A 23,420-nucleotide genomic window follows, 5' to 3' on the forward strand; every position below is an offset into this window, starting at 1 on the left:
CTTGTCTAGAGCTGGACTGATAACTCTGTTTCACAGAGCAGGCTGATGCATTTTCACAGATGTCTGCCATCATGAGTGACAAGCACACCTCTTCTAACATTTTTTCCCTCTAAGACCCAGTATATATTCCTTAACAACCAGTACCTTCAGTAACATGGTAGGTTTCCTCTCCCACATTCACCATTAGTCAAAAACATTTCTAGTTCCCTTTCTAATGCTTCATTAGGAACTGTGGCATTTCCTCCAACAGTATCAAAGCATTTCAATAGGCTGGTGTAATAAAATCACTTCCTTTTTAGGGTGACTGCCTTGTTGCCACCAGAATGCTTGGGGTAATGTACTGTAAAATGGGTTGTTTTGAGCATGCTAAAAATCTCTTCCCTCAATTGCTTAACCTTTTAGTCCCTTTTTATAAGACCATTTCACTACTTCTCTGGTAATTCATATTGTTTCAGAGTAAAGAAGATTTGAATTGTCAGTGGGGTGAGAAGAGAACAGTGGAAGCGTTCGGGGGTTTAAAATATTTAGAACATCTGTTCTTTTTAAAGCAAAACAAAAATTTGAAATGTTATTTTTTCTCTCCTTATTCTCTAAATTCACTTTTGTGTGTTCCAAGATCAAACCAAATCTATTAGGGGAATTTAAACATGTAAATAATGCTTGGGAGGCCTGAGAAATCTATGAAAGCATGAAAAAAAGATTACTTTGGAACAGGTACTCAAAAATCAGCAGGTATGTCACCAAACTTGAGAGCAGAGTTTGCCTGCCAGCTGAAAAAAAGCTGCTAAACTCATATTCCTCAGTTGAGTCTTTTTCTTGAGCAATTTTTAAAGTAACGCTTTTTAAAGTAACACTTTTTAAAGTAACAGCAGCTGGGAATATGCAAGATAGCAGTATACTTACAATATAGCTGTGTTTTAATAAACAATCACCAGGTAGACACACAATTTAATATTGGGTTTTAGTAAAAAATTAGATTTCTTTGAAAATGCCAGTTCACATACTCCAATTCTCCCACCATATGTCTGTGCCTTGTGCTTACTGAAGCTCTATCTGAACTCCATTGTGAAAGAGCATTGATTTTTATACCTTTTGGCTGAAATTAGAGCTTGAACTGAGCTAAGGGAAACATTTTACATCCCTTCATTCATTGTATAAGTAATTGCACAAGGAGCAAAACATAGGGAATCAGAGTTGGCATATTTTAAAAATGAAAGAGGTACCCCAGAATAAGCCTTTCTTTGCATCTCATATAGTTGATACCCTCCTTCTCTTCTCATAAAGTAAGTCAGAACGAGGAAAATCCATGGAGAGCCAGGAAAAGACATGCCAGGAAGTGACTCCCATCTGCGTCCTTCACTGTACATCTCATATGGTTATGTCATTTAAGAATGCTTTGGAATAGGTCCCTATCAAGATACAACACCCCAAAATCATCTCTTCAAAATTATAAAAAAGAACCATTTTTTTACAGACTGCATCTATTCCAGCCCAGGGCAAGGGGTGTTCTGAAAACATATTTCCAGAATTAAGCCACTTTTCTTCTGAGCTTTGCAATTTCACCTTTAGTGTCTAGATGAATTATTTCAGGCTTAGGTTCCACAGCATTACATTCAGGAATTTGGGCCATGTAATCTTTATTTATCTAAGTGCTAGCAACATGTTTTGATACAAACGCCACCACTTTTGCAGCGGTAATCTACCTAGGAGCTTTGTAAATTACCACCGAAAAAAGAATACACATCCAGAGAAATAAATATAATCTGGAGTCAATCAGCAAAAATAAAGAAGTGTGATAACATTAAAATTCAAATCTAAATGTCAAGAAACAATCTTAATCAGAAGCTGGAGCAGACTTATAGATGAAAATGGTTCCGGCAATTTGAAAACACAAAAATATAAAACTTTAATTTACCTTGAAGGTCATAAGAGAAATTAAAAGGGGGGGGGGGGGCGGGGGAAGTAAACTGCGATTTCTGTGAGACTCAGAAATGACCCATAATGTTATAAAAAGGAGTAGAGAAACCTGACTGTAGGACTGAAAAACTCATCAGCTAAAAACTGATAAAGTCAGCTGGGTTTTATAAAATTATTATGGTTAGAGAGGATGCTTAGATGCTCTTCAGACTATTTTTCACCTATATGCAGTTTCAGAGGAGTGCCGTATTCAGATAAACAGGTTAAACGTAATAACTCAAATGTTTATAAAATAGCTCATTTCTCTTGATTTTCTTCTGTCCATATTTTCACATTGCTTTTGACTGTAAAAGCAAGAGATTTTGAGTTATGTCAATCTGTTTTTATTAGTTTTGTAATTATAATGTGGCAGATACTTGCTTATTTTCCTAGCTTTCATTATTTTACCATTCCTTTGCTTCATCCTGACACTGAGTAGCAAGAAAATGCATGTCGCTTTCTCATTACAAATGCATGGTACAGAACTTTTTGAAGTTTTTGAAGCAAACACTGAACAATCTGGACCCAAGTCCTTTTAAATAGTATTTATGGGAAGTACACTGTGTGTTAGCACAAGGGTGACAGATACTCCATTTCAGCTGTATTAATGATCCTTCTAGCATATGGATAAGGGCTGACAGCTGTGAAGAATGATTCTGTCAGTAACTTAACAGACTTCTTAGCAATTTAGCCAGAACTGAGACAGCTTAAATACAGTTCTTTCCTCAGTAGTCCTTCCCAACCAGTGTCCTTCCCTAACCAAGGAGCTCCTGTCTGGAGCTCTCTAATTAAGGAGCAAATAAGCATAACTCAGCCACTGCAGTCAGGTTTTGAATTTGAAAAACTAAAGCAAGTCAGGCAAAAGCAAGATGTCTTTCTGGTAAGATGGTAAGGACAAATCAGGGAGATGGTTCAGCTCTGCCCAGCTGAAGGTCCCCAGCCCCATCACAGCAGAGTTTCTGCAGTGAAGCCTGTCCTGTGGCCCAGTGCAGGATCACCCAGCAGACTTGTCTTCAGCATGACACTCAAAGGTGACGTGTTCCCCACTGCGCAGCCACCTCATGTGTGTGCACCTATGCCTCTTTGGGCTTCTGGCCGCATTCACTGAAGGGGAGAGTGATCTATTGGCCAGTTCTGAGGTGCTTGAAGTTGTCAGCACTGAAATAAACTCACCATGCAATACTGAATTCACTTACCATATTCTGGTTTTAGCGTACCATTAAGTACACATGAGTTATTTTGCACTATAGAAAAGCCTACAGGCTACCTCTGAGATTTTGGTCCCATGATACCCAAGCAACATGAGAGATAATCCCAGCCACAGAGCTCACTGTGTAAACAGGACAGAAATAGTGGAGGGGAAGTAGAAAGGTGGGCCAGAGCCAGAGGTCAGGGAAAGACCATGGTACCTGGGTCAGGTGACAAAGTCAAGGTTCAATTGCTCCACACGGATAATGTGATCCATGTACACAGTAGCCAGTGCTCCAGCTGGAGCTGAAATCCATGGATAGTTTCATCTAATAAACAGGTCTGAAAAATAAAAACATCCTGAAACAATCCATGAAAGGTGCCATAGCTGTGGTAAAATACACCGCATGTCAAGGCAATCACTACTTGAGGAAAATGAAGAGTCAGATGCCACTGGGATGCCAGATTTATTAAGACAACTGGGAGATCATTGAGTCTGGAGAAGCAGGATAGATGTCTCTGGGGAGGGAAGTTAAAGAAGATGAAGAAGAGGTCATGTCTTAAACTGAAATGGTTTTGAAGAGATTCATCTGAAGGTCTAACATTGATTACAGGTTTTACTGTTTTGAACTCATACTTTCACCTTTCCACATTACACATGGAACCTCTCCCAGACATCACTACTGGTGCTAGCTTAGCCACATGCACATTAACCACACATGATCTGCAGCAACTGCTCAGTGGAAGTAACATTAGAGATATATCTGGACTCTAAGTCATGGTGTTGTGTGAGCCTTTCTATACTCAGGTAAGACATTTCCCCATGCTAAAAGCTGCAGCCACCCTCTACTTGCGTAAAGATAACTCCATCTGGGTCAAACTGACTTACATCCTACAAGCAGGACTGGTAAGAGAGTCCTGAAGTTTCAAGGCTGATGACAAATGTTCACATCCATTACAAAGTATGTCAAAATATAGATAGCTTTTTGAATGGCTTCTGAAATTACAGGTCTGAATTTATCCCCCTTAGGCTGAGAATCCCATCCTGAGAGTGGCTGTGTGGGTCAGGGCAGCCCCCAGTATCAGTACAGACTGAGGGATGTAAGGACTGAGACCAGCCCTGCAGAGAAGGACTTGGGGGTACTGGTGAATGAAAATTGGACATGACCCAGCAATGTGTGCTCGCAGCCCAGAAAGCCAACCGTATCATGGGCTGCGTCAAAAAGAGTGTGGGCAACAGGTCGAGGGAGGTGATTCTGCCCCTCTGGTCCACTCTCATGAGACCCCACCTGGAGTACTGCATCCAGATCTGGGGTCTCCAGTACAAGAAAGAGAAGGACCTGTTAGAGCAGGTCCAGAGGAGGGCCGCAAAAACAGTCAGAGAGCAGGAAAATCTTTCCTATGAGGAAAGGCTGAGAGGTTTGGGGTTGTTCAGCGTGGAGAAGAGAAGGCTCCAGGGAGACCTTATTGCAGCTTTTCAATATAAAAAGGGGGTTTATGAGAAAGATGGAGGGACACTTTCTACCAGGGCCTGTAGTGACAGGACAAGGGGTAACAGTTTTAAACTGAAAGGGGGTAGATTTAGATTGGACATGAGGAGGAAATTTTTTATGATGAGGGTGGTGAGACACTGGAACAGGTTGCCCAGAGAAGCTGTGGATGCCCCATCCCTGGAAGTGTTCAAGGCCAGGTTGGATGGGGCTTTGAGCAACCTGGTCTAGTGGAAGATGTCTTAGTGGGCATGGTTGACGGTTGGACTTGATGATCTTAAAGGTCTTTTCCAACCTAAATGATTCTATGATTCTATGTCCCTGCCTGTGGCAAGGAATTTGGACTAGATGATCTTTGAAGGTCCCTTCCAACCCAAACCATTCTATAATTCTATGATTCTGTGATTTTCTGATTCTATAATTAGAGCAAGGACAGCACAATGCCCGCAGTAGGAAGGGAAAATCAAACCAGAGTGCCCAAAGACATGTTCTATCTGTCAGCCTCCAGAGAAGACAGCTGTGATATACCTACCTCACAGCTCTTTACATCAATGCCTTCCATTTACAGGGCACTGCTCTGTTGGCAACCTGCTGTCTGTAGCTGCCTGTAGCCACCTGGAGAGTTAGTCTGGTACAGGGACAGTTTATAAATTGCTGTCACAGGATACCCTACTTACCTCTCGTAACTTACTCTTCTACCAACACAATCTACTTTTTGCTAATGAGTAAATATGATATCCTCAACCTATCCTACACTTCTGCAATTCATCCTACTTTTAGGATAAATATTACTAATGCAAGAACCCCCAGAGCATTCCTCACAAAGAAAAAACTCCCTCAGCTCTTCATCCTCCTCTGCAACCATTTTCTTATTAGTGAGCAGAGTGTGCAAGATCTTGGTTGCAGCTGCTTTAAAAGCACTGAACCTTTCCCAGAGGCTTGTAGTTATTCCCACCTCACTCCTTGCACATATTCCTTTTTATAATCTCACTACTCTTCTTTCCCAGAGGATTCAGTGCAGTAGCCCTGGTGTCAGAGGTCATTGGCAAAGTTTACTCTGAGATTTGAGTGCTTTGTATTTGTGACCCTTTGCCCCTTTTCTGCTTCAGGAAGGAGAAAGAACAAATACACCAACCAGTCTAATAGCGACCTGCCAACATTCACTGTAGAAAATAGAGATGGTTTTGAATTGTAAAACTGGTAGAGAATTTTCAGGCACTAACTCCAACTGCTTTAAAATGCACATACTATCTCTAAAACCAGGGAGCAGTCACCAAGTGTTTAAATAGTTTTTCTTCTCCTTATCCCAGGATGAGAGTTTAATACCAAATTCTATCCCAGAACAAATTTTTATGGGCAAGCAATAAAGTCCTTTGAAACTAGGGGATTATAATAGAAATGCTGACACAGCCTTACCCATGGACAGGAAAGAACAGTGCTGGTATAATTATTGAATACAACCTATAATCTTCATGGTGCTCTAAGTCAAAAGGAAAATGAGAGGCTTTGCATAATGCTGAAAATCTATGAGGGCTTTGATGTTGCTCTAATCCTACACTACCTAACAGTTCATTTAATGTCCAAGCAATGTGAGTGAAACTTCATGTGGCATTTAAGATTATTGTAATTAGAAAGGTTAGAGCAGAAAACAACTGGAAAAAAAAATTGTTCTCTGTTTGACTTAATTTACTGAGATTAAATGCTGTTGTCAGAATATCTAAGCAGTGTATCATGTTTTAGGTTGTGTTTTAAAGGAAAGGTATGGGAAATTATCAGGTAGTCTATTGAAAAAAGAAAAGCAAACAGAAATCAGCTCGTATAATCCTTGTATTGTTTGCAGGTTATTAATACGCATTGTTACACTGAAGGCCAAATCCTGGGACAGCCTTTTTACTGACGGAGAGCAGCTTCAAAGCTGAGCATCAGCTGTACCAAAAGCAAGAGCAGTGGGACTCTGTGGCCTGCTGAAAGGTCCCATGAATGGTATCAGCTGCCACCCCAAAAGGAGCTCTGCAAATGGTTCCTCGGTGGTTACTAGAGCTATACATGCATAGATTTGCATACTGAAATGGCACCAAAATGGTACTACCCTTATTCAGCCCTCGTCATATAACATAACAGCCCCAAAGCAGTCATATTAACAAGAACCAGCAAGTCAGAAACACCAAGGCTCTTTATTACAGCCCTTTGGGACATACGGACCTGCGGGAATAGAGAGACTCTGTAGCCCAGCTGATGCACAGTGTAAAGAGAAGCAGCTGACCTCAGGAAAGGAGCTCTGCAGCACAGCCCAGGAGACCCTGCTTGCTCCATGCCCATCTCTCAGCCCCCACATCTGTTGTGTATTGCAGGATTCTGGAGGACAGCTTTCACTCCACTGAATGGAAATCCTGGAGGGCCAGGAGACCGGCCTTTTCCTGAAGATTCCTGAACAGAAGCTCACAGGGTGGTCCATGGTCTGCAATTTAACAAATAAGTGAGCAGACAAACACTAGAAGCTCATAGCCCCACTCCTAGCCATGAGCTCTGCCCTCCCCTCTAGCCTCCCCATTTCCCTCTTTGTGCTTACAGAGCTGCTGGGGAGGCTGCGCAGTGAAGCAAGTCAGAGAACCCATCCAGCTGAAATAAACAGATATACACATATTTTTGGTTGGGTGGTTTTCGGCTAGATCTGCTCCCTGATCTTATTCTCTCCCTGCTCAAGTACTTGTACAGGAGATAGAAGGGTGCCAGCAGCATGGCTGATGGAGAGCAGAGCTGTGCAGCACATCATTTATCCTGGCTATTTTAGACAGACTCCATTCTGCCTATGTCCAAGCTATTTAACATGCTACCTCCCCAATCTGTTTGAATGCAAAAGCATTTCATTAATAGCTGCTCTAAATGGCTAAAAAAGAACATCCAAGCCACTGAATAGTAACCTATACCTAAAATTTAGATAGTTATTTTTGTTAATAAGTCCCAGAACACTTAAGATGAGACTTATTACCTCATTTTTTCACTGATAGGGAAAATAAGGCAGGAAACTGTTGTGTTTTAGGGCACATAACTGGCCAGTGCTGGAGCTTGGTTATGATCCCAGCTCTGTGTACCAGTCCAGACCCCTATCTGCCAGGAAACATTGCCTATTTGCCAAACACAATCAAAATGCACCCAAACTGGCCAGAATATTGCAAACTTTTAGTGTGTATGGGTTTGGCTCATTTATAAATTACATGTCCCAGTACTATGATTTACTCCATTCAACATTTTCCAGAAAACAATACTCTCTATCATAATCATGCAAATAGCAAACCTGTCCTGGACAAGTTCTTCAGTTCTCTTTAAAGCCATGTTTCATTCCCACACTTAGGTGAGGGAGAAACACCTCAATCTAATCTTTGCAATCTAACACCTCCAGAGTTTTGGAGCAAAGCAACTAAAAAAGAAAAATCCAGCATGTATACCACATGCAGTTTAACAATCCTTTATGAAAATTGATCCGGGCTGAATTGTTTGAAGACTGTCTATGGAAATGCTTGTACAGAAGCTCTTAGTTTTGAGCATCTTCTGTACAAAGCATATGTTCACATTAAAATGGCTTATTCAAGAAAGTGGCCATGTCAGGTCAGAGACTATTATATTCAACCAAATAATCCTTCTTTACACGTAATTATGAACACCACAAATTACTTTTATGATTATGATGACCTTGATCTCTTCTTTTATAATTTCCTTTAGCTCAAGAGCAATATTTTTTTCAAGAAAATGGAAATAAAGCTCCTCAGCTTCACAGTACAAGTGACCTGAAAAAGACTTGACTCTACCTGAACAGAGTGGCTTTCAGGAGCAAAAGAGTGCCTCCTAGTGTAATATTGATGTAACGTTTCTCTACTTTCATACCCTGTGAAGAATGAGACATCACATAGCTAAGCTGGAAGAATGATTTAGCTAAGGTGCTACTAGTTTTTCTTTTAGAACATCAAATGCTAAAATTCATCTTGGACCACTTTCTTATTTAATTTGATCTTTTTCTTCCAAAGGCCTAGGAGATACAGCATGCTGAAGCAAAAAGACCAGGTAAAGACATGTGAGATCAAAACACAGCAGCTGCATAGCTCTGAAGAAGCTATTTCTAAAATCTCTCTCATTTTAGCCTAAATGTTTTCCCACATGCCCACAGCTCTGCTACAGAACTGCCCAGAGCTGTACCAGCCTCAGCCGTTGGGCACTTCACTCATGCCTCACTCAGGCATGAAAATAGGCAAGGCAGCCAACAAGGCCTCTGACGGGACCAGTGTGGTTGGCATATTTCTCACATGTTCCAAGAAGACCATATCTCCTGGAGAGCATAGCAGAGACAGAATACCAGCTTGTACAGAAGGGATACAGAACAAATGGACAAAGAAAATCTGCCTAGCAATTAGGGCATGTTCCCAGCAAGGAGGAGATACAGATTCTGCTCAGCCCCAACAAATTCCTAACTGCATCTCTGTGAAAAAGACACAGCTGTTTTATAGTATTTGAACTCAGTTGTGAAAAAACTAGTTCACTGGTGTGCAGCTAAGCATGTATATATATAAGCAACATGTGAAAGCAAACCAGCTTTCCTGAACCTATAAGTGGATACAAAATCTTTGCATCCGTATAATATATATACTAGGAAGCTGAAGGAAGAGGACGTCCAGGATCTCCAACAAGTCTTATAGCTTCATTTTGAAATGGGGCATGGCAGCCTTACATCCCTTACTGGCACAAAGCCACCCCACCCATCTTCCTTTCCAACCACAATCCTGCTGATGGTGATATGACAGAAGCCCAAACAGAGGCTCAAGCTGTTCGAGAGGTCCAGGCTGAGATCACAAAGTATTAGTATTAACAATTTATGGTATTTCAGAGGTCACTTTCCTCACTTTCATTTTATTCCCTCTTCATAAAAACTGTCAGCTCACCTATAACAGCTGATTTTTATTAATGGGGAAACAGCAACTTTTAATCAAATAATGAATGTACTATTCCCCATGGTAGTTTAGTAATAAGGATGGTGACACAATGTAATGTTGTGACATAATCTGCCTTCTTAGAAGAGTCTAATCCCCATTAATTGCCATTTTAAACATGACTCGGAGCTCACTCTAGGAGGCAATTAGTAAAGCACACCACAAATGAATGACTAGAAGCTTCCTAGTATTACAACCCAAATTACACCATCTCTGGACGTCAGTCTCTGAGGGAGGACCTGCAATACCTGCATCCACTTTCTGATGTACATTGAAATGGAACTGGCTAAACTGAACGTAATCCTGATTAGTACAAGAGCAAGACAGAGAAGAGTAATTGTAGCTTGTTCATGCATTTCAGTTGTTGAGGCTGTTAGACAGTTTCTGTGGAAGGCAATCAATGTTGCTCTTTCTGTCAGTCTCTGCACAGTTGTCTCCCTCCAGGACTCCAAGGCATTTACCCAGTTCAATTTTAGCAGGCAGCTACTCTGCTCTCCTCACCAAATCACAGTCCCTCTCTTCTGATCATCATCAGGGGTCACTGACAGACTCCCACTTTCCAGCAGGTCTTTGAACTATGACCTTCCAAATTTGGGAGGAAAATCAGGCACCAGTAAGTTAGCTGAACTCCTTGCCAAGGGCAAACTCATCCTGCCTCAGTATTTCGGTGGTTATCAGGGTCCTCTCTCCTTTACATTTCTGAATGTTTCTACCATGTAGGAACAGCATGATGATTTACAAACCTGTTTGGTATTAAGACAGTGTCACTAAGGCCATGTCTCCATGGCAATATTACATTAATCTACTTTCCTCACTTGCAGGAAAGAACAGAATGGTTAAGCATAGCAACATCCACCACACCTTACCATACATAGTTTTCCTGGTAAATCCTTTGCCTCTGCAGTTCAACCTTTGTTCATATTAACTGGTTTGTACTACGGGCAGATGTCTCAGGATGGTAAAGCTGTCTCTTGCCATTTCTCTCCTCATGATTGTAGCATATCTACGAGAAACTATAAAAATTATATGAGAAGTAAAACTAACACATTCCTCTGATTATCTTCTTGGCATTCATTATTTTTCCAGTGCCACTTCTGAACAGCTTCTCTAGCAGCAAAGACCCAGTTCTGAATAATGTGAATTTGACAGCCCTTAATAAGAAACAGATGGCACGTGTATTTGCAGTGATGCAGGTGGCTGGATTTGACTCTGCTGTTTCTTAGGGATGCAGATGCTACTCTGACTCAACTAATGCGGAAGAGGAGGAGGAGGGGATTTAAATTTAAAGTTTACTTTGGCAGACTATATATCTGGACCAATCTGACTTGGGAAGTGCCGCTTCAGGATGTTGTCATCTAGAACTGATTTACAGCAAAGGGTAGTGATGCAGAGCCAAAAGACCTGCAGAAATAGAACTTCTAGGTCACAAAGGCCAAATGGAAATTTACATCAGGCTCAGCCCGGAGATGTAGGAGCAGAACACTAATCTCTCCTTAAATGAAACAGGTACAAGGACAACTCTCTGCCTGTGAGCTGAAGTTGTACAAACTGGCTGCAGCTACACTACAGAGAGCTTAGCCCCTTGTCATGTCCTGACAGCCTTAAGACATAATAATTATTGTGAGGTGGAGATCGATAGAGGGGGAGAGATTGAGCTCCTGGTTAATGTGAGGGCTGGTTTGCAGCCAATTGCAGGGCAGTTTTCTTCACTTGGCGGAGGTGGTGTCTTTGCATGCCTGGGTAAGGCATGAGAGTAGTGTGGGAGTATCTGGAGATACAAAGTCCTTGGGGACAGTGTTGGAAAATCTTAAGGTAGAAAGAGCCAAATCTAGAGCCACCTTGTCCAGCCACTGAAAAATCCTCAAGACAGATAACACTGGCCTGGAACAGGATTGTGTCCCCTCAGTATGAGTCAGAGGAGCAAAAGAAATAAAGGCTGCATGACCAACCCCAAAGAAAATGGTTTCCCTTGAACAGCTGTGGAAATACAGAACATTACCTGTAATTTCAGCATTAATAAGCAGAGTTCCTTGATTATTGTTCCAAGTTGAAAATCTCTGTAAGGATATTGAGTTAAGAAATGTTTTTCATGGGATCTCAGCTGCTGTAAAGTTTCTGTGCATTAGCGATATTTGGGGCCAGGGTACTTTTGAATTTATTTTAAATTTTATTTTAAGAAATTTCTTTTATGCTTATTCTTTAAACAGAAGGCCAAGAGATGTATTTCATTGTCAGATGCACTGATACCCACTAATACAATTCCTGAACACATGTGGGCAGGGATGCAGTGCATGGGCTGGAGGCACTGGAGCAGGTAAGACAAGAAAGAGCAAGCAAAGGCCATGAGTATAAACAAGGTGAAGTTGATATACCAGGGAAATAGGTATAAACCTTCAAGCCAACAGTAGAGATACCATGTTCATCACTGAGGTTTAAACAGTGACTATTCAGACAAATGTTCTTACCTCTGTCTCTTACAGCAGTGTATAATTAATCCCTGAAGGAAATACTGAAAACCTCATTTACAGTTGTACTGTAACATTGCACAAAACACTTGAAGAAAAAAATTCACTCTGTGACATTTTCACACTGGCTGTTAGTGAGCTCTCCTCCACACTGTTTTCATTCAGACTGTGTAGAAGATTTTTGTGGGTGACCAGCATGTCACATCCTACAGCCCTGGAGAGATGTATTTGCACAATTCCCCCAGTCAGCCTCACACATACAGGTGAAGGCAGTGGCTTATAATAGACATGTGGATACTCTCCTGCCTTCTCTTGGCCTGGCTGTTAATTTGTGAGACAAGACACTGCTTAGGGTGACAAAGACTATGCACAGAGGTACCGGGAGGAGTCACTCCAGGTATGGAGCTGCAGAGTGTGGGGCAGTGCATGGACCTTTTGTGAATCCTTCAACAGCATCTTGCAACAAATAAACTCCTTTGAGAAATATTCCTGTCCTGAAGATGATTGGTGCAACTTCAGTCTGGAGTTAACACCGTATCTTGGCTCTTAGCCTTGTGTCACAGCTCTTTGCACATTCAGATTACCAATACAAATATTTGTGGGATCAAATTGTAACATAGATCACAGAAATAACCTGTGTTAAAACAACTCAAAACAGTCCTTTTATCTACACTTTCAAATACCAGATGATTTATTTCAGAAACAGCACGTGTTAGCCCAAAGGACTTTAAAAAGAGGAACACACTGACATTTCTGTGATAAAACATGACTGGGTAGGAAAAAACCTAAACTGATGTGCTCTTCTCCACTGTCATCTGCTTCTGCAGAGACATAATTGACCCCTAAAGCTATTGTCCTTTTGACATCTTTAACTCATTAACAAGAAATTAACTCTCACTTTATTTGTGTTAGTACCATGCATGACCTCTCCTTGAAACAGGCAGCTCTTGAAAAGCAAGGCATTATATTCTCATTGTGAACTTGACTGGGAAATGGATTTTTCTAAACACCAATTAGTAATTTTCAATTTATATTTGTTTGACTGGACAATGTCAGCAACAGATTAAGACACATCTACTGATAGTGTGGTACACTGTAACAAAACACATGGGGTTTACCTGCATTTAAAACAGAGATACTCCAAGAAGAAAACATATTACCACCCATGCTCAGTTTTATAAAGTGAGCCCTCATACAGATTGAATATACTAGTTCTTTTCATCAGATGACTTGTTTGTTCTCATCACAAAGAAAATATTATTGGTTCAAAGAATCACAATGTCTGAGCAGCACCAACAGACATCTGCAGTATGAGCCAAACCTGAAAAAAGTGAGATTCCTAAGTATGCACAGAGAATCTTTCCCTAATTAACCCCACTGAAGGGAGATTCTTCCAATTCCCCTAAAAGTTTTGTCAACAGGAAGAATCATAAGGATATATTTAAAGTATTAGCATTATTTCCATATACAGTTTTCCTGCCAATTTTGTTTTGTTTGTTTGTTTTCTTTTGCTTACCTTGACCATGGACTTACCTTGCACAAAGAATCTACATTTAGACAACTCCAGCATCTTAAAATTCCCTCTTCTCCAGCCCTTTAACCGTGAATGCCTCAAGCATCCCAGGAGCCTTCATTTCGTCCAAAAAACACATGCAGAAATGCCTATGTAATGGTGCCACTGGGCTGCACAAAACGTGCAGGTGAGTCTGTAAATTATCTCTGTCCAAATGTAGACTATGAAATTGATATTTGACAACAGTGACCCAGGGCAAAATTTCCATAAGCTTATGGAGAAGAGAGTTATACATCATCTTTACAAGATTCAGACAGCTGCATTTTCCTGGTATAATATGTGTAAGAAAAAGATGAAAACCATAATCTTAGTAACTGCTTTGAAAATTGTTTTAACCATTAGGTAGGCAGGCCCATTATCCTGAAGCCATTTATGACACTACTTTCTCAGCAATATGTTTATGAACATCTTTATGTAACTCATCGGGTTTATGAATGAATATAGGCTCATAATGCTCTTCCGATGCAAGGGAAAACTTTCATCTGTGTTTTATAAATGGGGAACTGAACCACAGAGATATGAAACAACAACACGTAGGTAAGGGAACATTAGCACTTTCTGGAGGATGTCTTTGGAAGAGGTGTAATTTACCAGCTTTACTCACCTTACTCATGCTAAGTTATGGTAAGAATGCAGCTAAGGGGTTTCAATCATTACTGTGCCACAGGAGTATTGGATTTGATCATACCCTTGGCATAAATACACACCAACAGGAGAGAAACTCCAAACCTCATGTCAGAAGTAAGCAAGTTAAGGAAATCTGTAATTTATATTGATAGAACTGAAAAAAAAATTTTATGAGTTTACTATTATGGTCTAATGTTCTTGAGATTTAATCTGTGCTTCTGAGAAATGACACAGGTTTTACAGACTCAGGCAAAGGGCAACATAAGACCCAACAATGACAAACTCGAACAGTCTTTGTGTTAACTGCCTTGCTATTTCGATGCCCTCCACCCTGGCACATATACACACACTCCCACCCCGAGAGCCGTTGGATTTTAAAAAGCTGCTAAGTTTTATGGCACCTACCCAAAAGCATTACCTTTCAAATTTGACTTGCAGAAAAATCTAAAAGAAATCAAAAGAGAAATTAGGAAATATTTATTTTTATTTTAACAAGAAAGCATAAAAAAAAAAGTTTATCTCTGAGGTTTATTGCTACCTTTTGTTTACTAAAAAGAAAAGAAGTTTAAAAGAGTGGTTAGTGTTTCAAAACAATCTTCAGTAAGATGATTTTACATGAAGATTTCTAAGAAAATGTTCAGTCAAGATAGATTTCCTACTAATAAACCTTAGCAAAAACCAAACTTTAAAGAAATGACAGGATAGTAGACAAAATAAATGGGCTTTGATTCAAATAGTGTAGCAAGGACTCTGAAATCCCTAGTAATGGCTGGTAACTAAGCAAGCTCATTTTGCACTTAGTATTCCTGTGGTAATCCTAGACTCCTCAGGGCTCACTACAGCAACTGCATATTTATCCTAATTTTTAATTAATTATAATTTTAAAAATAGATAGATGTTGTAAGGAATAAAAAAGGAAATGTTAGGGTTTTAAATTATTTATCTATCATGTGTGGTGTCAGAATTTTCATCCTGAGAGGCTAAATGGTGAAACAGTAATTCACACAAGACAAATGTGATAGAGTACACTGAATCACTTCCAGTGGGATTATTCAAGGCATACAAAAGTTTAAGCCGTGCTTAAGGCCCTAGATTTCAGCCACAAATCCTGCTCATTTGCCTTGGAATGAGTGGAACTGTTCATCTAAATGACCTACATGTGCTGTAAATCACTGAGGAGCTTTCAATGACAAGGTGTTTAAATATCAACTACTAATTATTATTTACAATCATTAACCTAAATCAAAGTTGATAGAAGTGACCACCGCTTCAATTTGCAAGTCTTATTCTCCTTAAATTGTCCCAGGATGCTGGGGATTGTTTCAAAGTCTTTTGTATGTGTGTATACAGAAGGTATGGTGGGAAGAGATAGCATCAGGTTTGGGGAGTAAATCATTAGCGGAGCAATGAATTGCTTTGGGAGATCAGTCCAATAGAGCAAAGCTACTCCTTGCTCATTATGCCTCTTAAATAGGCACTCTTTTTCCTGACTGAACTCCAAGGGCAATGCCAAACAAGCACCAAGACTGTTACACTGGCTCCATCTCTGATCGAATTTCCAGAGTCCAGTAAATAAACCTGGAAAGTATTTCCTGTAGGTAAAGCCCATGTGTCTTCTTCCTGGTATGTCGATCTACTGTTAAACTAAACTCCTGGTACCACACAGTCGTGTGACACTCCTGGTCTTCATTGAGTAGAAATTCAGTGACTGGTCTGTTTGTAAGTGCAGAGCAATCTTTGGAAAAGTGAAGCCAGAAAGTAAAAGCACTATCAAGAAACAGAATGCAAAATAAGTGAAGCCAAGAGGCTCAGGCCTAACTCAGCTGTTTGAAAAAAGTTTTGTGGTGGGGCCAACCAGTTATTCCAAAAAGGCAAAGGTTTTACATTACTGCAAATGATACGTGAAAGACATGCTCTCTGAGGCATGCAAATGTCCAAGAGGGTAATAGGTTCTATTGCGACTGTTTCCACGCAAACTTGCACCGGTTTAGTGACATTTGTTTAGTTAAAGCGAGGCAAATTCTGGCAGATAATGTCTTTTTGGTTTAGATTAGGTCACAACAGACTAGGTTCAAAATTCTTTTTCTCACCTCCCAGGACAGCAATATTGAGACCCTAATATTGTCAAGCTAAAATAAACCAATCTTGAAAATACTGCGTGTAATACTCTAAACCAAAAAGCCATACAGAACATAGAAATTATTAAAATAGAATCAAGTCTAAAATATTACCTTCCAGATCAATTTCTGATTTATTCTAGGGATTATAGTAAGTTGACCACATAGCTCTACATTTGTGTCATTAACCAGACCTGAGTCATAGCAATGATATTACATTTTAAGACAAGACAAAAAAGAAAAAGAGGCCTTCATATAGGAAATTCAATTTACCTTTAGCTCTGTTGCCCCCAGAGACCGCTTAAGAGCAGGTCCTGTGATAAATCCACCACCCAATGCTATTGCAAATTGCTGGGTTAATGAAGAGAGGTCAAGTAGGGAAATGGGAGGCGAGAGTAGAAAGGTGTTGATCGTCTGCAAATGACTTGCTGCAGGGAGTACACTGTTAAAGCTCAGAGAGTGACATACACCAATTTTTTCTTGGTTGATAAGCAGAGGATTGGCTTTCCTTTCATTTCTATATTTCACCAAAACTTTCCTGTCAAACTAATTCTGTGTACCTAGCAGTGTAAAGTTATAGCAGAGGAATTTCATGTGCAAGGAAAGGAGTGAAATAGAGGCAGACTAGAGAGAAAAAAAATGAAGCTTTTTAGGTAAGAAAATGTATTTTTATATATATATATAAAAAATAGAAGTGTAGTCTTAAAAATGTTTGCTACTGCTTACAGAAAAAAAATCTATTAATTTTGTTTGGTAAATTCTTCTATTTTGTACCTTTCATACTTCTTTTTCTAGTAGTTACTTAAAACTAGGGGGGGGGGGTCGCTTCTCCAATAATAATTGTGTTGTACCTAGACAATGGCTTACTTCCCTTCCCCTTATATGTTCAAAAATTATAGTTATAATTAGGTTTCACTAACTCCATGCTGTTATTTAATAAGTTTTTTGTTAATTCATTATTCACGTATCTTTTCTTTGTGTTGCAGATTTCTTTTAAGTATGTCACTACCTTTACAAGTGCTCCAGTTTGAAACTGGTAAGACATAAACTTTATTTCTTGGGTTTTTTTTAATGGGCAGTGGTTCTATCAAACAAAGAAAGTACTGAAGACTGTTCCCTCCCCCTCCTGTAAATAACTAGTGTTACAATAACTATTGTCTTATAGTCTCAGCTTTCAGATATCCTAATGCATGAAAGGGGTTACTCTTGTGAGTGACATTACCCTCATATTTGTAGGTTTAAGATTTTCTGCAATGTTGCTCTCTTTGGTTTCTTCAGTGAGGCAGGCTCTGTTGCATGATGAAGGATGCGGGACAACCATATGGAGTTTCAAAGTGAGCAGATTCTGGTTACAGGGTCTATCTGTTGCCTGTTCAGGACCCACAGTATGTGCCCTGATCCCTTATTACTCTTCATGTAAATAACAAAATTAACATTTTAAACATTCCAGTGTTTTTTATTTTACCATTCTACCACCTCCTGAACCTATGTAATAACACTGGATTGAACTGTGAAGTAGAAAGAGAAATAGCTAACATAAGATATAAAACATGCATCAGCTTCTCTATCACTTTCTAAAATTACAGCTTTGATGCTCATTACTTTCATAAGAAATAATTTTATGCTGTAAATTTTTCTAAATAGTGTCATATGTTAATTCTGTGGTTTAGTTTCTCCCAAGAATGTCACTGTCCTTCTTTAATTTATGTTTAAAGGGTGTGAAGGGGAAAACTGTAACAATTCCCGAAATCAGGAAAATCATGGCACGTCTTTAAACACTTTTAAGGAAATTAATAACTTCAGTTCCAAGAAGAAAAGGAGACACTCTTCTGGTGTCTTACTTTTCATTGGTTTAACACATGGTAAGTTGTTCATCACATGAGGATATAACTGATTTTCATGTCCACTGTGAAGGTGTCTCTAGAGGGGGAAAAAGGGTATGCAAGTCACATAATAGCCCATTTTCCAGAGGATACTTTCTGTTACCATCTTTTAAATGCACAATCAAATGCACAAAAGGCATTGGTATATACTGATAGCTATATTAGTTAAAAACAAATGACAAACAAAAGCCCTACATGTTAATGAAAACATGCAGACTTTGTGCAAAGGACCTTTACACCACAGTGTCGTTTCTTTAGCAAATAGCAGGGAGTCCTTGAACCTCTGAAGCCTTGTAAGTATGCAGGCAGCCATCACCAACACAGTTAGCAAGCCCTTTCATGAACACAAATGCAATCTTCTGCTCTCCTGAAGACATCACAAATCCCTGCTAAAATATCCATCGAAGTACTTGAAAAACGTTGGTCCTATGGAGAAATGGGAAGTGTCGCATCATAATTTCGTTACTTTTGTTGATTTGTGCAGAAAGCTAGAAGGGGCTGATGATTTTGTTTAAAAAAAGGAAGCAGATGTTCCTTTAAAAAAAGGAAGTTCAGAAGCTTGTGCCGAATACTCCCCCTTTCAGAGGTGATGCAACAACTTCAGGTTGTACAGCCAGTTAAACATGGGATAGTACATGATCAGAAAAAACACTTTTTACCTTGTTCTCCCGATTTTGAGATGTGAGGGCAGTTTCAAGCTCAGGAAGACAGTGTGTAAAGAACAGCTCCCTGTGTTTCATACACAGAGCCTCAAATGCCAATCTCAGACCCCCTGGTCTGTGCCTTGGGACATGCATCAGCAGCACTGGTATTGCCAGCTGTAAATTCTCTTCTTCCCTTCCTCTGGGGAGAAGAGAATTTCTAAAATTCTAAATTGTTAACTCTAAATTTCTAGAGGAAAAAAGGAAATGGCAGTAATAGAGATTCCTCCCTTAGCCTACTCTCAGTGCTGTTAATAGTTGGAGCACTTTATTTGCCATGGGAACATGAAGGGATCCATGCTGAAAGCTATTGCCCTGATTCAGAGCGCATTATTTCCTTTTATGTTTCCTAACATTTCCCCCAGCTCCCATGGAGAGTATAAAGAACTCATACTTTTACACTTGACGTAAGATGTGTGTTACCCACTTCAACTGCAGCTGTATGTGCAGTGCCTGCTCACTAGATATATATGACACTTGTCTCTCTTCGCTACCTGGAAGCATCTTCCAAAACATCTCTGAAAATACACACTAGTGAAGACGGTTTTCTTCTTGGTGCTACCTTCCTACCCACTCCCTTTTATTAAGAATCCAGACCTGTCTAGCCCAGATATAGTCTAATTGACAGTTGTAGTTGTCTGTTCAGACACCAGGGTTTGAATGTATTTTCCAGACTTGGTAGCCAGAAAACTGGATCAAAGAAAGTAACTCCTCCTATGTTTTTAAAGAATATATGAAAAGTCAGGGCCTTGACTGAGTGTCTCTACAAACTTTCTTCTCTGGTTAAGCACAGGAACAAAAACGAAAGCCTGAAGGCAAATGTATCTGTTACTGAAGGAGTAATTAAAACTTATGAGGATGCTGCTTAATTTAGTCTTTGACCTTTTGAATCCTCTAACAAGTGGGGATAACTGTGTAGAGTCTTCGAGATACGCAAACAAAGCAAATTTTAAAAGCATCAGGCTTAAACTGGTGGCCCAGCTGTCTGCAGCTGAAGTCAGTGCCTTATTTGCTCAACAAATTTCCTGCAATAACTTCTTATTTCTGACTGTAGCCCGTGAGCTGAACAGGAACTGCTGCCAAAATGGAGGAACCTGTTTCCTGGGGACTTTCTGCATATGTCCAAAGTATTTCACTGGTAGACATTGTGAACATGATAAAAGTATCAAGTGAGCAAAATGTGGAGTGGAATTTTTTTCCCAGAAGTAGTAGCAAGCTTACTTCCAAGACATGTAATTCTACTTCCTAGGGGGTTTTTTTATTATTGCTGTTATTTCCTAACATCACAGATTCTGTGGCACAGTGAGACATGGGGAGTGGGACAAGGACAGCTGCCCGCTCTGCCAGTGTGTCCATGGGGTCCTTCACTGTTTTCCTCATGGTCTGAGAGACAGCTGTGGTAAGAGACACAGAATGCTCTGTATGATGGGACTCCTTAAACCAGCACGCAGCTGTCCATTCCTGTTATTCATGCCACTGAGTATCACTGAATCAATTCACCTGCCTAAAACAATGGCTAACTGTTTGTGGAGATCCCTTTCAGCTGCATCAAAGCGTTAAATGCACTTAGGCATCTAGTGATACTTCCCCCCCACCCCCGACCATAACCAGGTCCTCATGACCCTGACCACCAATGTGATGGAAAGTCGTAACTGCTACAGAAGTGGCACTTATGTCTCCCCACAGAAAAGAGGGTGGATGTGGCTTAGGGCAAATTGGAGGGGGACAAATGGGGTTTGGGATTGTTGGGTCTGGGTGGCAGAAAGCTTCTCTGGAGTGTGAGGACAGGCTCTGCTAGCCAGCATCAGTGCCATTAGACACCAGCCTGTCACTAGTTACCTTAGGTTTTACCAGTTGCCAAATCTTTTCTACATTAGGAACAACGACAATTGATCCATCACAGTAGTGGAGAGACTGTTGAAAAACAAGTGTAGTCTCTTCTGCCCTACAATGACTGCTTTAGATCCAAATTTAAGGCACATCCAGGGCACTGCTTATATAGTCACTATTTATGGTGTTAGCTTCAGAAAGAAGTAGAGGGTTGGGGGTTTGTTAGTGGGTTGTTTGGGGTTTTTTTTCACATTAAATTCAATGTGAAGCTTTAAAGTTTGGATAAATAATATCTGGAGTTTGTAGGTTTGTCTAAAGTGTGAAATTTACCCTTTTGGGGAAAGTAAATGGAGAACACTTTTCTTACTTTCAGTGGTGAGTGGCTCTAATTTATCCACCTACCAGAAACTTAAGATCTGATGAGCACCTGTGTGTGTGCATGCATACACATATACACATTAAAAAAAAATGTACAGATGCAGAGATATGAATACACATTTATATTTATATTTATGTATGTACATAGTGTATATATACACACAATATAATAAAATACAAAACCACCAGCTTTCCATATCCAAACGAGGTGATGTTGATCAACTTTGATTCATGAGCAACTATGATGAACTTCTTTCAGAGTCTCTTCAATTTAAACAAAAGTCTTCTAAATGCATGAACTTATCTATGTTTGTGTGTGACAAAAAAAGAGGGCTCTTCTTTGTTAAACATTTACCATGTTAAGCTATTAATGCTAGAATTAAGCAAACAAAAAGGACAACATTCTGATTACCAAATTTGCTAATTTACTTAATGATTTTACCAGGTTAATTGGATTTTGTTAATCTCTTTAGAATGAATTTTTCTATCCATGTTCCCTTGAGGACTTTCCTTGCAAAGGAAGAAAAAGCCTGAGAGCTTTAGTACTCTGACATTTTTGTTTCACATTAAAACAAATTTCTGAGTCTCTAGAGGGAACATTACCTCCAGCTACTTACTACATATGCACTTGCAAAGAAAAATATGGCAGTACTTAAAAAGCAACATTCTGGTGAATATCTGAGATTTACATATGAATACTGAGATATTTTCTCTCCTAAGCACCATAAAATCTCATCAGTCATTTCTTAAACGTTCTGAGTGCTGCTGTTTGCTGCTCTTTCAAAACTGTGAACGCTGTCTTTAAGGACCCTCCATCACTGCCTGTTCAGCTGAAGTAGCTTCTGAGAAGGCTGAAAGGAAGTAGTTTAGAGCAATAAAGAACTTGAAACAACCCAGGCAAATCATTCTTGTTTCTGCTTAATTTAAACCTATTTAAATGTAAGGTTTTTGTTTGTTCAGGTCTCACAAAAGAAAATCCGCCTGACTGGATGCAGGTTGGACCCAGGTCTGAAGGACTGAGCCTCCAGCATAAAGCCTACCTCCTTAGTGCGCCAACCCTGCTCCCACTGCTTTGGCAGCTTCTCTAAGGAGCGACAGAAAGAAAAAAAAACAGTGGTAGCCTGACTGACAAAACAGTTCATAACATGGAGGTTCAGGTAGCTGGCAGCTTCAGACCTGACTGTGATTATCTGCCTGTGGTGGGAGGATTGCAGGGCACCTGCATGTTCACCTTCCCCACACCTGCACGAACGAAAGGGCTACAGCACTAGAGGGATGGAAACTGGAAGAAAGATGCAAAGAATGCCACTTGTCTGCATCTTGAAATGGCCTTATTACATCCAACAATTCGCATATTGTTTAGTATTGAAAGATCAATCCCTCCAGTGAGAGAAAAACACCTTCATATACTTTGTTATCTATTTTTGTAACTTATTGTTAATTGTTTGCCTATTTCAGCTACTGAAAAGATAAAACTGTTTTCACAGTGATACTTTTAAAGTTGCTGGGGGAGAGTGGTGTTGGTTTTGTGGGGTTTTTTGGTTTTGGGTTTTTTTCCAAGAGAAACTTCTCTTGAATCATGAGTTTAGAAGTTTGCTTGCTGGGTTTTTAGGTGTGTACTTCACCTTTCTGGTTACTATTACCATGTGCAAATAAATTTTTGTTTCAAAACTAATTTAAACATTGAGCATGTTCCATTTCTTACAAATGATAAGCATACAGTACTAATGCTTGTCATAATTTTGAGACTGCATTTACAACATATAAATTATGTAGAAAACATGTTGTTTAACCACGTAATACAGAGTAGAGAAATTCTGAGATATCAAATCTTCCTTTCAAAAACAAAAATAACATTATTGATCTTCTTTCCTTTAATATTTTTATCTTGGATTCTCTTCTCAGTTATACTTTTTTATTTCAGCAGAGCTGAAAATTCACATGAGAAGTATTAACACCTTAAAATAAAGATGTCTTTATTCCGGTGTGCACACTCAGAACCTTTTCAGTTCTGCTAAGTAACTGACTGATCAAGTTGTTTACTTTCTACTTTAAAGAGTTTCATTTGAAACTAAAAATGGGGCAGGAGGAATCACAAAATTCAATCTCATTTCCACTTTTCCTATGTTTTTTTCCTCTAGGGAAGAGTCTGGGACTATTGCAGAGCAGATTTATACCTATGCCCATCAAACAGACCTAGCACATCATTAAAGCCAAATGCTAAAATATATGT

General features: G+C 39.7%; 1 long non-coding RNA gene across 1 annotated transcript; it reads right to left on the bottom strand.

Moving 5' to 3' along the window:
• Positions 1 to 3,576: 3,576 nt before the first annotated feature.
• LOC121232654 lies at positions 3,577 to 13,711 on the bottom strand. The gene is made up of 4 exons (XR_005931512.1): positions 13,612 to 13,711; positions 10,480 to 10,626; positions 6,837 to 7,092; positions 3,577 to 3,663 (listed from the first exon to the last, which is right to left on the bottom strand). It is a non-coding gene; the product is annotated as an uncharacterized LOC121232654 (long non-coding RNA).
• Between the last annotated feature and the right edge of the window lie 9,709 nt (positions 13,712 to 23,420).

This window comes from Aquila chrysaetos, chromosome Z (assembly GCF_900496995.4).
Source record: "Aquila chrysaetos chrysaetos chromosome Z, bAquChr1.4, whole genome shotgun sequence".
Taxonomy (NCBI): domain Eukaryota; kingdom Metazoa; phylum Chordata; class Aves; order Accipitriformes; family Accipitridae; genus Aquila; species Aquila chrysaetos.